The sequence below is a fragment of the Oryctolagus cuniculus genome, chromosome 12 (assembly GCF_051225735.1).
Source record: "Oryctolagus cuniculus isolate XC-2025 breed Fujian yellow rabbit chromosome 12, ASM5122573v1, whole genome shotgun sequence".
NCBI lineage: Eukaryota > Metazoa > Chordata > Mammalia > Lagomorpha > Leporidae > Oryctolagus > Oryctolagus cuniculus.
The window spans coordinates 65,655,952-65,671,538 of record NC_142878.1 but is presented as its reverse complement, the minus strand read 5'-3'; the positions used below and the strand labels follow the sequence as shown (position 1 = coordinate 65,671,538).

General features: G+C 45.1%; 1 protein-coding gene across 4 annotated transcripts in view; it reads left to right on the top strand.

The window, feature by feature from the left end:
- ZNF106 (zinc finger protein 106) overlaps positions 1 to 15,587 on the top strand; it is an 86,355-nt gene continuing 70,768 nt past the window's right edge. For 2 of the 4 annotated variants that reach the window (XR_011380873.2, XM_051822463.3), the window contains exon 1: positions 1 to 169. The gene's annotated coding sequence lies outside the window, so the exon portion shown is untranslated. The remainder of the gene's footprint in view (positions 170 to 15,587) is intronic. The other 2 variants (XM_089310138.1, XM_089310139.1) reach the window with 1 other exon arrangement.

Genomic DNA, 15,587 nt, shown 5'->3' with positions numbered 1-15,587 from the left:
GCGCGACGGCTGCGCTGTGCGCCTGCGCTCTGGCGGCGGCGGTGCCCGGCGGGGAGCGGGTCCGGAGCGGGCCGCCGGACCCAAAACTGAGGGGGCCGTCCGGGGCCTCAGGGAGCTCCCTCGCCGGGCCGGCGGCGGCCTGATGGAGTAAGAGGGGTCGTCTGTGGATGTGAGTACCGCGGGGCGGCCCGCGCTGAGCGTGTGGGAACCCGAGGGTCCTGGTGGTCTGCCCCTGAGCGAGGCTGCGGGGCTGTGAGACGCGGCCGGGGCTGTGCGCCCGCGGGCGGCGGCGCTGAGGCGGCTGGCGGGCCCCTCTGCCGGAGCCGCGCGGGCTGGCGGGGCAGGCAGGGCTTCTGGCTGCGGGCTGCACGTTCCCGCGGAGGCGCTCCGACTCCTCTGCTAGTCCCAGAAGGGAACGTGGCTGCAAAGCCTTCCCTTAAGGGCAGGCCGCTGACCTCCCTCGGCCCCGGCTGAGGCAGGGGATCGTGGACCCCGGTGCGGAAAGGCAAGGGGATCCCCCTCGGCCTCTCGTGACTGGCTCCATTCTTTGCCCCCTTCGGTCTGCTGTCCTTGAAATAGCAACTAATTATGGCGTGTTTACTGTGTGCCGTTTAATATTTAATACTGATCTTGGTACGTAATTACGGAGGGGAAATGCTTTGCCCCCCACCCCACCCCCACCCATTCAGTTTAATCCCATTTTGGGAAGTTTGAGATTTCCACGTCCTTTAGCAGTTTGGGACTGCCGTGCTACTCGAGGAAGTTCTTCTCTTACCTAGCGAGTGAGTGTTTTAGGCACTATAATGGTTTATACCTGGATTTTAAAGCCACAAATGACTTCTGAGTTCTGACGAAGAGCTTGGGTACTGTTTCACATCCCGTGGGGAATCTTGAAAATGATTTGAGCCCCGTTCTGAAGTTTGGTGAAGTGGAAGATACCATTCAGATTCAGCTAGTGTTTGTTTAGCACCAAACACACTCAGGTGTGTCCCAAAAATTTGTGAAATACGTGTAATGGAAGATGATCTTTTTGTAGCATATACAGAGAGTAGTGCTGAGATTCTGAAGGTGCTTTATTGAGGGTTGATGCTAATCTAGCCAGAGGAAGCAGTGAAATTCACCTAATAGGATCTGGAAGCTTATCTTTTTACTGTTATGCCAGCTTATAGATTCTCAGTACTTGTGCTAGGAAAGCAAACTGTGTTACAGTTTCGAACTCTTGAATCTGGAAAATGGTGGGGCCTTTAGTTAGAGATTCTTACTAGGTGTTTTGTTGCGATGGTTTTTTGAAGAGAATTTAAAAATGGCCTGGAAGGAGATCGAGGGTTAAAGGAATCTGATCTGGCTGGTTCAGAACCAGTTGCTTTGGTTAAAAAGAAGATAATTAAAAACTGAATGGTGATTATTGTACATCTAGATTTGAGCGCGTGAAGTGCGAAGGGTTACTGCATCAGGGAAGCAAAGATGCTGGAGAACCTGGTTCTGGAACCAGGAATGGCTCATGAGATGTATACAGATTGTGTGTTTTGTAGTTGGAGTATCTTATTGGGAAGTTACAGGCAGACAGGTTATATAAAATAACTAAACTTTTGTCTGGCACAATCACTAATTGAAACCTTAGAGTGAATGTGTGTGAGTTATTTTAAATATGAAAGAGACTGTCAAGAAATAACAGTTACCAGGTGTTCATCAGGAGAGGACTGGTTAAATTACGCATTTAGAATGAGTTAGCTCTATATATTAATGTTGGTATCCCAAACAGGTTACACTTTCCAACCATTGTGGTTTTCAGAAAAAATAGTGCTGCATATAGAATATCTTTAGAAAGTAATCAAATTCATAAAGATGGAAAGGAGAAGAATGATGGTTGCTGGAGACTAGAGGAGGCAGAAATAGAGTGTTATTCTTTAACAGATGTAGAGCTTAGCTTTACAAGATGAAATATTTATGGAGATGAATGGTATATTAAATACATCATAAGTGTATTTAATGGTATTACACTGTTAGTGGAAGATGGAATTAAAAGAAACTTATCTTGGTGTAGTTAATTTTTGAAATCCAAAAGCTCATGGAAATACATTCAGTGAAATTTCAAAGACTTTTTTTGCACCAAAATAAACTTTTAAGTCTTTAGCATTAACCTAATGAAGTACCCTCATATATTTATTTATTTATTAAGATTTTTATTTATTTATCTACTTGAGAAGTTACAGACAGTGAGAGAGAGACAGAGAGAGAAAGGTCTTCCATCCACCAGTTCACTTCCCAAATGGCCACAACAGCCAGAGCTGGGCCGATCTGAAGTTAGGAGCCAGGAGCTTCCTCCCTGTCTCCCACATGAGTGCAGGGGCCCAAGGGCTTGGGCCATCTTCCACTGCTTTCCCAGGCCATAGCAGAGAGCTGAATTAGAAGAGGAGTAGCCAGGACTAGAACCAGCACACATATGCCAGCGCTGCAGGTAGAGGATTAACTCCCTGTGCCACAGCGCCCACCCCTTGTATATTTAAAAATGGTAAATATCATGTTATGTTAATTTTAAGTGCAATGAAAAGTTGAAAAAAAATCTCAGAATATTTAAGAAACTGTTAAGTGTGGCTAGAGGTGGCAGTGCCTGGGAAAAAGTAGGAGGAGGATAATTTTTTCTATAAGCTTTTTTTTTAAGATTTATTTCTGTGAGAGGCAGAGTAACAGAGAGAGAGAAGATGAGAAAGAGAGCAAGGTCTTCCATCCACGGGTTCACTCCCCAAAGGGCTACAATGGCTGAAACTGGACTGGTCCAAAGCCAGGAGCCTGTAGCTACTCTGGGTTTCCTATGTGGGTACAGAGTCCCAAGCACTTGAGCCATCTTCCACTGCTTTCCCAGGCACATTAATAGGGAGCTGGACCAGAAATAGAGCAGCTGGGACTCAGACATCCATATAGGATGCTGGCACTGCAGACAGTGGCTTAGCCTACTACGCCACTGTACTGGCCCCTCTCTATAAGCCTTTTTATTTTACATTTCATTATGAAAGCTTTTATAAAACCAGAAAAGTAGAAATATAGTATATGAATCCCTATAAATCTGTCACTCAGATTTTAAAATCTGTCACTATTTTGCTATACTGCATTTACTTTTTTTAAATATTTATTTTATTTATTTGAAAGGCAGAGTTACAGAGAGGCAGAGGCAGAGAGAGAAAGAGAAGTCTTCCACCTGATGGTTCACTCCCCAGATGGCTGCAATGGCTGGAGCTGTGCCGATCCGAAGCCAGGAGCCAGGAGCTTCCTCTGGGTCTCCCACGTGGGTGCAGGGACCCAAGGACTTAGGCCATCCTCCATTGCGTTCCCAGGCCATAGCAGAGAGCTGAATTGGAAGTGGAAGCAACCTGGTCTTGAACTGGCACCCATATGGGATGCCGGCACAGCAGGCGGTGGCTTTACCCGCTACACCACAGCACCGGCCCCTTGCATTTACTTTTTATTTATTTATTTATTTATTTATTTTTTTGACAAGCAGAGTGGACAGTGAGAGAGAGAGACAGAGAGAAAGGTCTTCCTTTGCCGTTGGTTCACCCTCCAATGGCCGCTGCGGCCGGCGCACCACACTGATCCGATGGCAGGAGCCAGGCACTTCTCCTGGTCTCCCATGGGGTGCAGGGCCCAAGCACTTGGACCATCCTCCACTGCACTCCCTGGCCACAGCAGAGAGCTGGCCTGGAAGAGGGGCAACCGGGACAGAATCTGGCGCCCCGACCGGGACTAGAACCAGGTATGCCAGCGTCGCAAGGCGGAGGATTAGCCTATTGAGCCGCGGTGCCGGCCCGCATTTACTTTTATTCCTGACATTTTTACCCCCAAATATATATTTGAAATATATTTCTTTTTTTTAAAGATTTTATTTACTTTATTTGAGAGAGTTACAGACAGTGAGAGGGAGAGACAGAGAGAAAGATCTTCCTTCCATTGGTTCACTCCCTAAATGGCTGCAACTGCTGGAGCTGCGCCCATTTGAAGCCAGGAGCCAGGTGCTGCTTCCTGGTCTCCCACATGGGTGCAGGGGCCCAAGGACTTGGGCCATCTTCCACTGCTTTCCCAGGCCATAGCAGAGAGCTGGACTGGAAGTGGAACAGCCAGGGCTAGAACTGGCACCCATATGGGGTGCCAGCGCCACAGGCGGAGGATTAACCTGTGCGACGATCCCGGCCCTAAAATATATTTCATTTATTTGAAAGGCAGAGAAAGAGAGAGAAATGGAGAGATAGAGATCTCTCATCTGTTGGGTCATCCCCAAATTCCCAGAATAGCAAGGACTTGACAGGCCAGAACCATGAGTTTGGAACCCAATCCAGGTCTCCTATAGGGGTGACAGGATCCAAGTACATCTCTCACTCTTAAAATTTCTCCAAATTGTTCCTTTTTTAAAAATGGTTTGATCCAATTTCCAATACAAGGCCTCACATTTTACTTGATTGTTTTGGATCTTGAATACCCTTAATCTTGAACTTACCTTTTCCCCCTCCTCTCTTTTTCTTATTCCTCCCCCTCCACCCCCCCACCCAATAACTTTTTGAAAAGACCAGGTCAGTTATCTAGATGTATTTGTTTGATTTCTGGTGCATTCATTTAACTTGTGGCTACAGCCTGGAAGCTAGAGTGAAACACTTTATCAGATTCAAGTTAAGAACTTGAGGTACGATATCATAAACCTGCTTCAGTGATGCTGACAGTGATTAGTGGGGTCAGGAGATGAATCTGAGTCCCTGGTTAAATTGTGTGTCTCCCTTGAAAACTAGCTTAAGTCCTTTTTTATTTTTTATAGTTTGAAAGACTAGTATAACTTATTTGAATTACAAATGATTGTCTTTGAAAAGAGAAAGCTTACTCTAAGAAAGTGCTTTCAAAAAAATAAAAGAGAGAGGCCCTCGCTGTGGTTTAGCTAGTAAAGCCATCACCTGCAGTGCCAGCATTCCTTATGGGTGCAGGTTCAAATTCCGGCTGCTCCACTTTCAATCCGGCTCCCTGCTAATGCACCTGGGAAAGCAGTAGAAGATGCCCTAAGTGCTTGGGCCGCTGTACCCGCATGGGAGACCTAGAAGAATCTCCTGGCTCCTGGCTTCAGAGCATCCCAGCTCTGGCCTCAGCCATTTGGAGAGTGAACCAGTGGATGGAAGATGTCTCTTTAACTCTGCCTCTCAAGTAAATAATTAAATATTTAAAAACTAAAATAAGAGAAAAAGAAAAAGTCTGTGATGGACATTCCCATTTTTCTAGAGGAGGAATTCGAAGTTTGGAGAGATAAAGATTTACTCAAGGTAATAGACTTATGAAATACTTTTGTCTAAGTCCAAGTTTTTTGCTTTTTCCAACATACTTGTAAACTGTAAATTGATATTAAGTGCAAAATCATTATTACTCTAGTAGTTATGCTATCTGTACCTTCTTTGTATCCTTTTAGACAGGTAATCAGTGTATAACAAAATTAGAATTTTAAAAGTCTCAGTAAACCAAGATCAATCTCTGTAATGTGAAAATCTGAGATTACCCATTCTGAAAGTTCAGATGTGAAAGTCAGACCTCCTGGGTGGGCTGCTTCTGGTCTAGCTCCCTGCTAATATGCCTGGGAAGGCAGCAGAGGATAGCCCAGGTGCTTAGGCTCCCGCATCCACATGGCAAACCTGGCTGGAGGCTTCGGCCTGGCCATTGCAGCCATTTAGGGAGTGAACCATCCGGAACTTGTCTGCCTGCTTCTGCCTCTCCCTCTCCCTCTCTGTAACTCTTCCTTTCAAATAAATAAATAAATTTTTTAAAAGAAAAACCCTTTTAATTATTGGAGTTCTAAAAAGTTTTCATATCTGGAACCATCATGCTGGTTTTTTTTGTTTGTTTGTTTGTTTGTTTGTTTTGACAGGTAGAGTTACAGACAGTGAAAGAGAGAGACACAGAGAGAGGTCTTCCATCAATTGGCTCACTCCCCAAATGGCCACTAAGGCCGGCACTGTGCTGATCCGAAGCCAGGAGCCAGGTGCTTCTTCCTGGTCTCCCATGCGGTTATAGGGGCCCAAGGACTTGGGCCATCTTCTACTGCTTTCCCAGGCCATAGCAGAGAGCTGGATCGGAAGTGGAGCAGCCAGGTCTCCAACCGGCACCCATATGGGATGCCGGCACTTCAGGTCAGGGTGTTAACCTGCTGCACCACAGCACCGGCCCCTAGTGGGCTAATTTTTAAGTTGATAATTTTGTATGGCCTGTAAATGATGCTATAAATATCTAAATGGCCCTTGGCAGAAAAAAAGTTCCCACCCCACCTGTAACCTAAAATAATATTGTTGAACATTATATTCCACTTTTTATTATTTGTTTCTATTCCAGACATCTTTGTTAATTTGTTCTACAAGTAATAGCTAGTCTGTTAGATGATTTGTCAGCTAACAGAAATAAAATGATGAATAACAAGACATTCAGACCAGTCGTCATGGAGCTTATAGTCTGCTGGGACAGGTTTTCATCAAATAATTATACTAATAACTAAGTACATTAAATATTTAGTAGATGCCTACTTACATGGGTTTACTAATTTATTCCTCAGAATAGTGCTAGGATATTATATTGTTTTTATTTTATAGATCTGGAAACTGAGGCACAGAAGATTAAATCATCTGCTCAAGCTCACACAGACTGTTACCAGGCAGTCTGGTTACTGAGGTCTTGTTACCCTAATGCAGTAGTTACCAGTGAGTTTAGGATCATCTCCCAGAGAAATCTAAAAATTATGGTTTTTTTTTTGTTTTCAGTATGATTGAGAGGATAGCATGGTAGTGGATTAGACAACAGGAATGTTGGGTATCCTGTGATGTAAGAGAATTCTTAGAGTGAAAAGCTTGTTCAACATCTTGCATCACTTTCTGTTTTTAAAAAATTAATTTTTAGGGGCCGACTGTGGTATAGTAGGCTAAACCTCTGCCTGTGGTGCCAGCATCCCATATGGGTGCTGGTTAGAGTCCCGGCTGCTCTTCTGACCCAGCTCTCTGCTTTTGGCCTGGGAAAGCAGTGAAGGATGGCCCAAATTCTTGGGCCCCTGCACCTGCATGGGAGACCCGGAGGAAGCTCTTGGCTCCAGGCTTCAGATCAGCCCAGTTCCAGCCATTGCAGCCATTTGGGGAGTAAACTAGTGGCTGAAAGACCTTTCTCTGTCTCTCCCTCTTTCTGTCTGTAACTCTACTTCTCAAATAAATAAAAATCTTTAAAAAATTAATTTTTAGAGAGCTGGCATTATTGCACAGCAGGTTAAGCTGCCACTTGAGATGCTGGTATCCTGAAATGGATTCCTGGCTTGAGTTCCAGCAGCTGCCTTGTTTCTGGTCCAGCTTCCTGCTAATGTGCCTGGGAGGGCAGCAGAAGATGGTCAGTACTTGAGCCCATGCTACCCACGTGGGAGACCAGGATGGAGTTCCTGGCTCCTGGCTTTGGTCTGACACAGCCCTGGCTATTGGAGGTGTATGGGGAGTGAATTAGAAGATGGAAAATCCTCTCTTTTGTTTCTCCCTCTCTGTTACTTTGCCTTCGCAATAAATAATGTTTTTAAAAAATTAATCTTTAAATTGACAAAAATTACATATTATGTACAACATATGTATTTGTTATGGGATGGCTAGATAGAGCTGATTTACCTATGCATTACCTCACGTGCTTCTAACTTTTGATGGTGAGACCATTTAAATGTTATATCATTTTCTAATTTCCCAAGGGATGTTCAGATAGGTAAAAAGCCTGTTTATAATTATCTAAGCCTAGTAACAAAGTTGGTTGTTTTTTTTTTTTTTTGTTGTTGTTGTTGTTGTTGTTGTTGTTTTCTTTTGACAGGCAGAGTGGACAGTGAGAGAGAGAGACAGAGAGAAAGGTCTTCCTTTGCCGTTGGTTCACCCTCCAATGGCTGCCACGGCCGGCGCACCGCGCTGATCTGAAGGCAGGAGCCAGGTGCTTCTCCTGGTCTCCCATGGGGTGCAGGGCCCAAGCACTTGGGCCATCCTCCGCTGCACTCCCTGGCCACAGCAGAGAGCTGGCCTGGAAGAGGAGCAACCGGGACAGAATCCGGCGCCCCGACCGGGACTAGAACCTGGTGTGCCGGCGCCGCAAGGTGGAGGATTAGCCTATTAAGCCATGGCGCCGGCCACAAAGTTGTTTTACATATAAACACAATATTTTTTACATGGAGCCTAGCTTTCTTGTAAATCAAGACATTGTAGGGTCCGGTGTTGTGGTATGGTTAGTTAATCTGCTGCCTGCAATACCAGCATCCCATATGGGTGCCATTTTATGTCCAGGTTGCTCTGCTTCCCAATCCAGCTGCCTGCTAATGTGCCTGGAAAAGCAGCAGAAGATGGACCAAGTCCTTGGGCCCCTGCCACCCATGTGAGGGATCTGGATGAAGCTCCAGAGGTTCCTGGCTTCAGCCTGGCCCGGCCCTGGCTAATGCAGCCATTTGGGGAATGAACCAGTGGATGGAAGATATTCTCTGTCCCTCCCCTCTCATTCTCTATAACTCTGCCTTTCAAGTAAATAAAAATAAATCTTTAAAAAATAGTTGTGCTTTCTTTAGCTCTGAAAGATTATCAAGAGTAGATTATAGTATTTTGGAAAATCATATCACAGACCACAATGCTTTTGTGTGTGTGTGTGTTTACAATGTACGGGGCGGGTGGTGCAGTGCTGTGGTGTAGTGGTTAAAGCTGCTGCATGCAGTGCTAGCATCCCATATGACTGCCAGGTTGGTTCAAGACCAGGTTGCTTCCACTTGCAATCCAGCTCTTTGCTAATGGCCTGGGAAAGCAGTGAAAGATGGCCCAAGTACTTGGGCCTGCAACTGCATGGGAGACCTGGAAGAAGCTCCTGGCTTCGGATCTACCCAGCTCTGGTTGTTGCAGCCATTTGGGGAGTGAACTAGTGGATGGAAGATGCTTGCTCTCACTCTTGCTCTCACTCGCTCGCTCGCTCTCTCTGCCTCTGCCTCTCAGTAACTCTACCTTTCAAATAAATAAATAAATCTTTTTTTAAAAAAAAACTGTGGTTTTTTTTTTGTTTGTTTTGTTTTTAAAGAATTAGTTTGTTTATTTGAAAGGCAGAGTGACAGAGAGAGAGAGAGAGAAAAAAAATAGATCTTCCACCTGCTAGTTCATTCTCCAAGTGGCTGCAGTGACTGAGGCTGGGCCAGGCTGAAGCCAGGAGATAAGAACTCCATCTGGGTCTCCACCTGCCTTCCCAGGGGCCTTAGCAGGGAGCTGGATTGGAAGTGGAGCAGCTGAGACTTCAACGGGTGCTTCAAAATGTGTTTATCAGTCTGTTTTTATAGTTAATCACATTCATAGACTATGTCTTCTACGTAAACATGCCTAAGCATTTATTGAGGAATATATATCTTCAGAATAAATTGTTTTCCAGGCCGGCGCCGGGGCTCAATAGGCTAATCCTCTGCCTTGCCGCGCCGGCACACCGGGTTCTAGTCCCGGTCGAGGAGCCGGATTCTGTCCCAGTTGCCCCTCTTCCAGGCAAGCTCTGCCTGTCAAAAAAACAAAAAAAAAAAAACAAAAAAAAACAAAAAAAAACAAAAAAAAACAAAAAAAACAGAATAAATTGTTTTACTTTTTTGTGTGTGTTATGAATGGCACTTTATGTTAGTACTTTTTAAGCTCTATGGCAGTGTTTTTTTTTTGTTTTGTTTTGTTTTGTTTTTTTTTGTTTTGTTTTGTTTTGACAGGCAGAGTGGACAGTGAGAGAGAGAGACAGAGAGAAAGGTCTTCCTTTGCCGTTGGTTCACCCTCCAATGGCCACCACGGCTGGCGCACCGCACTGATCCGATGACAGGAGCCAGGTGCTTCTCCTGGTCTCCCATGGGGTGCAGGGCCCAAGCACCTGGGCCATCCTCCACTGCACTCCTTGGCCACAGCAGAGAGCTGGCCTGGAAGAGGGGCAACCGGGACAGAATCCGGCGCCCCGACCGGGACTAGAACCCGGTGTGCTGGCGCCGCTAGGCAGAGGATTAGCCTAGTGAGCCGCGGCGCCGGCCTGTTTTTGTTTTTTATTTTTTAATTTCAAAGGCAGAGAAAAAGAGGGAGACAGAAAGATCTCTCATCAGCTTGTTGACTCTCCAAATGCTTGCAACAGCCAGGACTGGGCCAAGCTGAAGCCAGGAACTGCATCTGGGTCTTCCACATGGGTGACAGGAATCCCAGTAATTTGGCCATCTGTGCGTTAGCAGGAAGTGTACATTATCAGGAAGCTGGAATTGGACCTGAAGTCAGGATTCAAACTGAGATATGAGACGTGAACATCCCAAGCAGCATCTTAACTGCTGTACTAAATGTGAGCCCCTATATTGATATTTTAAATTTTACATGTATATAGTAGCTTTGAATTTCATTTCAGAAATGATAAGGAGGTTTTATAAAATATTTACAATAAAAAGAGGATGTAAAATATGTTTAAAGAAAAATACTTTGTGCTGATATGTGCACTGGGGATTGTTATATGTAAATGAAAATTTCCATAATTTGTTAGGAAAAATTGGTTCTGATATGGTTGAGAATTGTTGCTGTACTGCCTGCCTCCCAAATAGTCACAGCTGTGATAAGTGCTGTAAAGAAAGGACTGGATTTTAGGATAGCAGTGCACAGTGAGGGAGTATGGCCTAGTCTGGGGGATGAGGGAGTGTTTCCATGGGCAATTGACAATTTGGATTGGGATTTGATAGATGAGTAGTTAGCAGAATGAAAGGGGGCCAGATTCCAGGGAGAAGGACCAGCATATGAAAAAGCCGTAAGATGAGGGAGTACGGTAGATGAGAATACCATTTTCTCTGGAGCAGAGGTCTGTGGGGAAAGTAGCTGACGTCTATGTATAAATGTTAGCAAAGATCATGTCAAGTAGGTCTTGTAAGGCCTTGAGATATTTTGGTTTATGTTTTAAAAGATTGGGTACCATTGAGGGGCTTTTAAAAGTGAAGAACTAAATTGTAAAACATAACCATATATCGGAGTGGCTTTTTCAGTGTCTGATTGAGGGAAGCATAGAAGTGTATATTTAGATGGAGGTGCCATAAAACTGAAGTCAGCTGGAAGCTGAGCCACTTCATGAAGGACAGCTGGCATTTAAGTTGCCCAGATCCCAGCTCTTTGTCACTAAACCTAGGCCTCCACTTCTTCCCCAGGATTAAGGATATGCCTTCTTTGCTAAATCCCATCAGCTTGGATTCCCTGGAGCCCTTCATATAGGCTAGCAACGCTCGAAAGCATAAATGTGGGAGTCCAATTCTTACCGTGACTGAGTAAGCTCCTACCGGCAGACCTTTCCTGCAGGTAACAACTGACGTATCTGGGCATAAATCCCATAAAACTATCCAAATTACAGAAGAGTGATGAAAACCAAGCATATTTTAGAGAGGAATACACACAGGAACCAATGGGTTAGTATGGAACCTGATTTCAAGCTCAAAGATAAAGTACAGAGACTAACCCTAAAATACTCACATGTTGGGATAATGTAGGAAAGAATTTTAAATAAGTATGTATTAGTAAAGCAAAGGAAAATATGCCAGATGAACATTCTAGACAGAAAAATGTAATATCTGAAATAAACAGTCACACTGTACGAACATAACAGCAGGAAGAGGATGGTAGAAGGAAGAATGCATGAGGTGCAGGATAAAATTAAATTATTAATTGTGAAGAGCAACAGAATGGGAGGAAAAAGAAAACAGATTCTCAATAACCTGAGGACAGCATAAAAAAACCCAGCACATATAATTGGAATCCTTGACAGAGGAGAAAAAATGAGGAAGAAAAAGATATTTGAAAATGTCATGAAAGACATGAATCAAGTTCAGTAAGCTTGGCAAAAGATGAAGCAAGCTATGGTTGGATCCTGCACAGATGAACTGCTGAAAGCCACTAATGGGAGTCTAGAAAGCAACTAAAGAAAACACATCGGGGCTGGTGCTATGGCACAGCGGGTTAATGCCCTGGCCTGAAGCGCTGGCATCCCATATGGGCGCCAGTTCTAGTCCCAGCTTCTCTTCTGATCCAGCTCTCTGCTGTGGCCTGGGATAGCAGTAGAAGATGGCCCAAGTCCTTGGGCCCCTGTACCCACGTGGGAGACCCAGAAGAAGCTCCTGGCTCCTGGCTTTGGATCGGTGCAGCTTTGGCTGTTGTGGGCATTTGGGGAGTGAACCAGCGGATGGAAGAACCTCTCTCTCACGCGCGCACTCTCTCTCTCTCTGTGCCTCTCTTCTCTCTGTGTAACTCTTTGACTTTTTTTTTTTTTAATTTATTTGACAGGTAGAGTTATAGACAGTGAGAGAGAGAGAGACAAAGAGAAAGGTCTTCCTTCTGTTGGTTCACTCCCCAAATGGCCGCCACGGCCAGCACTGTACCGATCCGAAGCCTGGAGCCAAGTGCTTCCTCCTGGTCTCCCACGAGGGTGCAGGGGCCCAAGCACCTGGGCCATCCTCCACTGCCCTCCCGTGTCGCTCCCTTGCCCTCAAAGGAATGACACTGCTCCCAGCCGATCGGTCTTCAGTAGACTTTTATTTAAACAGAATAGAAAGAGAAACCCTTGAGGAAGGGGAGCTCCGAAAGAAAGGGGAAGCTCCCGTTACTATTTCACGAACGGCTTATATAGTATAACATTGTTGAAGCATGTAAGCAAGCTTAGTCCATGCTACAGTCCATGCGGCGGCGCTCCAGTTGGGTGCCTGATCACGCACAGTACATGCGCTCCTTGTCCAACCATAAAGGTGATCACGCACCTTTATCCAATCAAGCTCCTGGTCACATAGCAGGCGACTCGGGTGCTAACAACAAGCTTCCATCTGGTGTTTTCTCAGCCTTGGTCAGTGGGAAAAGAAGTATGGGAAGCCCGAAGGCCATAGTTGTTTTGACTCTAGCCTGGGGTTATGAAACGGTCCCGATATCACAGCTCAACAGAAACCATAAACATCCACACAGCAGTAACTATTGCAAACGGTCAGCAAGCTAAGCCTTAGCATGTGGGCCCATGGCCAGCTCATGGGTCCCCACACTCCCGGGCCACAGCAGAGAGCTGGACTGGAAGAAGAGCAACTGGGACTAGAACCCGGTGCCCATATGGGATGCCAGTGCCACAAGCGGAAGATTAACCAAGTGAGCCATGGCGCCAGCCCCACTCTCTGACTTTGGAATAAATAAAATCTTAAAAAAAAAAATACATTACATACAGGGAAACAGTTTTATTCACCACTGGCTCATTATTAGAAACAGTGAAGTCTAGAAGAGATGAGAGAATCTTTAAAGGCTGCAAGAAAATCTGATAATTCCAGATTCAACAGAATTGCCTGCAGAAACAAAGGTGAAATAAATGTTTTAAGATTTTGGGGTCCACGTTGTGACATAGCAGTTTGGGCTACCACCTGTGATGCGGGTATCATCCTGTATGGGCACCAGTTAGAGTCCCTGCTGCTCTACTTCTGATCCAGCTCCCTGGGAAAGCAGTAGAGGATGACCCAAGTGTGTAGGCATCTGTAACCATGTAGGAGACCTGGAGGAGGCTTCTGGCTTTGGCCTAGCCCAGCCCCAGCCATTGTGGTCATTTGCGGAGTGAATTAGTGGATGGAAGATTTCTCCCTCTCTCTGTAACTTTACCATTCAAATAAATGAATAAATCTTTAGAAGGAAAAAAGATATATATATATTAAAAAAAGAACCAAGAGGATTCATTGCTAGCCCATCAGTACTTCAAGAAATGTTAAAGGAAGTTCTTCAGGGTAAAGAAAAATGATATGAGATAGAAATTTGGATTTTCAGAAAGGAGTGAAGATCTGAAATGGTAAACATCTGTATATAAAAGATCTTTTTCCTTTAAATTTCTAAAAAGTATAAATATGTTTTTAACCACACACACAAAATTCATTATGTGGGATTCATGACATCCCATAGTTACAAAACATATATTGTGAAGCATAGGATGGGCTGTATGATTGTAACTTACTGCTTTAAGTGGTACCTTGTTAACACCAAGAACAGTGTAAATGGTTAGGATGTGTATGTTGTAATTTCTGCAGTAACTACTAAGGGGAAGATGATGTAAAGAAGTTTAAAACAGCCCTATATAGACTGTTGAGGAACAGTTCTCTTAGTTTTTTTTTTTTACTCCATTTGTTCTTTTTTTCCTTTCTTCTTTTTCTTTCTTGTATAAAACAGGAGGGGGAGGAGATTGGGTGGGAGGGTGAGTACAATGAGAAGAATTATTATGTTCATAATGTATTTATGAGATACGTACAAATTAAAAAAATAAAAATAATAAAGTGTTTAAAAGCTTGTAAAATTAAAGTGATGGAATGGGCAGCGATTAAGATGCCTGCCTGCATCCCATATTGCAGTGCCTAGATTTGAAGTCCATTCTATTTCCCATTCCACCTTATTAATACACACTTCAGGGGCCGGTGCTTTGATGCAGTAGGTTAATCCTCTGCCTGCGGCGCTGGCATCCCATATTGGCACTGGGTTCTAGTCCCGGTTGCTCCTCTTCCAATCCAGCTCTCGGCTGTGGCCCGGGAAGGCAGTGGAGGATGGCCCAAGTCCTTGGGCCCCTGCACCCACATGGGAGACCAGGAAGAAGCTCCTGTCTCCTGGTTTTGGATTGGCACAGTTCTGGCCATTGTGGGCATTTGGGGAGTGAACCAACAGAAGGAAGACCTTTTTCTCTCTCACTGTCTGTAACTCTACCTCTCAAATAAGTAAATGAATAAATAATACGTACTTCAGGAGGCAGCAGGAGATGGCTCAAGTGATCACCCACCTAGGAGACTTGAGTTGAGTTCCTAGCTCCTGGCTTTGGCCTGTCCTGAAACCTAGTTTGGGAAATGAACCAGTGGCCTTCTGTCTCTGTCTCTCTGCTTTTCAAAAAAAATAAAATGAATAATGCCAAAGAAAACAGGAACAGTATAGCTTTTGATCTTTTTTTTTTTTTTTTTTTTTTTTTTTTTTTTTTTTTTTTGACAGGCAGAGTGGACAGTGAGAGAGAAAGACAGAGAGAGAAAGGTCTTCCTTTGCCGTTGGTTCACCCTCCAATGGCCGCCGCTGCAGCCGGCGCACCGCGCTGATCCGATGGCAGGAGCCAGGATCCAGGTGCTTTTTCCTGGTCTCCCATGGGGTGCAGGGCCCAAGCACCTGGGCCATCCTCCACTGCACTCCCTGGCCATAGCAGAGAGCTGGCCTGGAAGAGGGGCAACCGGGACAGAATCCGGCACCCCGACCGGGACTAGAACCCGGTGTGCCGGCGCCGCAAGGTGGAGGATTAGCCTATTGAGCCACGGCGCCGGCCTAGGAACAGTATAGCTTTTAAAAACAAAGGAGATAAAAATAGTAAAATGGTAGTCAATTCCAGCCATATAGATAATTTTATTTACTGCAACACTTACTCTGATTCAATGTATAAAAATAAATGGCCAGGCCGGCGCCGCGGCTCACTAGGCTAATCCTCCGCCTTGCGGCGCTGGCACAGCGGGTTCTAGTCCCGGTCGGGGCGCCGGATTCTGTCCCAGTTGCCCCTCTTCCAGGCCAGCTCTCTGCTGTGGCCAG